We start from the raw sequence: 1,941 nt of genomic DNA, 5'->3' as shown, positions 1-1,941 counted from the left end.
TTCAAGAGGGAGAGGGAGAGGGTTGGGTATATTGGGTGGGTGTAGGAGGAAGAGTTGTGGAGGGAACTTGGCGAGGAGGAGGATGGATACCTGCAAATACTTTAAATGTAGAAGTAGGAACAGAGGGATTGCGAGGTGGGTGAGCGAGTGGAGTGTTAAGTTAGGTGAAGAGGACAAAGGTTTTCTTATGAGGAGGAGAAGAGGAGGAAGGTGTAGGAGAGGGTGGAGTGGAACATTTAGGTTGCCTGGTGCAACAAATAAAATGAGAAGGGGTAGGTATCAGGCAAGTGGTAGTGAATGCACTACCTGGATTTAGACTGAGAAACGAATTTGACTGGAGTGAGGCCTTGTTTGAATCTGAGAACTGCTACCTCACATTGGAGTATATAGGCAGGGCAGCTCCTATAAAATACATTATGGAAGTCTCCACAATCGGCACATGTATGTGACTAAGTAGGGCAATTTGAACGGTCATAACGAGGTTGGGCACATAGAAGGCAGCAGGCTGTGGATCAACAGTGTTTGGTCTACATTTCTGACACTGACGAGGAAGGAGTTGACATGGTCAGACATAGTAGGACAATCCACCAATATACAAACTTCATCAGGGAGGTCATGTCTATGGAAGCTAATCTTGCCAATATTGACATGGGACTTAAGCTGGCCTCTGGGAGGAATAGTGTAATACGGTACTGCCACTGCATCATAATCAGCACGGCAGGTAAGTACGTCATTTTCACAGTCTGACCAGTCCTTGTTGTAGATAGGACAAGCATTTGGGGGGATAGAAACAGTTCCAGTACAAGCATTAAGAGAGGGGTGAGGTTCGGAAGGAATGGTCAGTTAGTAAGAGAGGCCAGTGAGGTCAGTTAGGGAAAATATTGCACAAGCTTGGGATTCAGATGTAATTGTGACAAAACCTGAACGATCAGAGCAACTGCAAAAGGTAACCTTGCCTACTTGTTTTTTGAGACACTGTTGAAAGAGAAAGGTATTCTCAGAATATATAGGCAGGGGGTTTCACAAAGTACCAATCCCACTTGGCTGGGCCAAATAGAGTACTCAAAAGGTTTGCAGAGGTAGAGGCAGTAGAAGGACAAGAGCAAGAGGAAGATGGAATGGTGTGGAGGGGAATAGTTCTGTGGGAGGAAGGACAACATGGATGAAGAGTAGTAATAATGGAAGAGGGGGTACACAATGAAGAGGATCGTACAGTAGGCGATGGAGAGGAGAATGTTGGGAGAGAGGAAGGAGTGCTTTCTGGAGGTTGAATAATAACCTGGGTGGGTGTTATGGAATGAATAGAATTGTCAGTAAGTGTCACGGAGGGGCTATTAATTTCAGTGGTTAGAGCTGTGGTCAAAGGAGGGGCAGGGGTCAGAAAACCATCAAAATCAATCAAAATCAAGATGATGAAGGGGCAAGCTTTAATGCCCCTATTAAGGGTAAAGAATCTTCATTACTGGCCATGGTGAACCTGAATAAAATGGGGAAAAGAAAGAGTCTACCCCTCAGGGTTCCCATAAGGGGTAAGGGCTAGGCAATCTACCAAGGGATTACTGTGCCCATGGTTCCCTCAGGCCGTTCATGACAGACACAAAGCCAGCCTTTCATCCTTTCAGCATGGCTCTCACATCTTATGAATGGGATAGAAGAAGGGGATGAAGAAGATACAGAAAAGGAAAAAAGAGAAGAAAAGACTAAGCAAAATTAGTTGAGGTGAGGTCTGAGGCCCAAAGAAGGGGTTGGACCTCAGTCTCCGTCTCCTATGCCCTTCCACAACAACAAGCAAGGTACTGGGAGGGTCACATGGCCCAAAAGACAGGCATTAGACTTATATGAGCAGCTGCTCTGACAGGTGTGCTGCATGTAGGCCAGATGCACACAAAAACTCATGTTCAGTGACATGACTCTATGCCTTCCCTTTACAATATCTTTTCT

This window comes from Penaeus vannamei, chromosome 12, assembly GCF_042767895.1.
Source record: "Penaeus vannamei isolate JL-2024 chromosome 12, ASM4276789v1, whole genome shotgun sequence".
Classification (NCBI taxonomy): domain Eukaryota; kingdom Metazoa; phylum Arthropoda; class Malacostraca; order Decapoda; family Penaeidae; genus Penaeus; species Penaeus vannamei.
Note: the sequence above shows the minus strand (reverse complement) of the source record.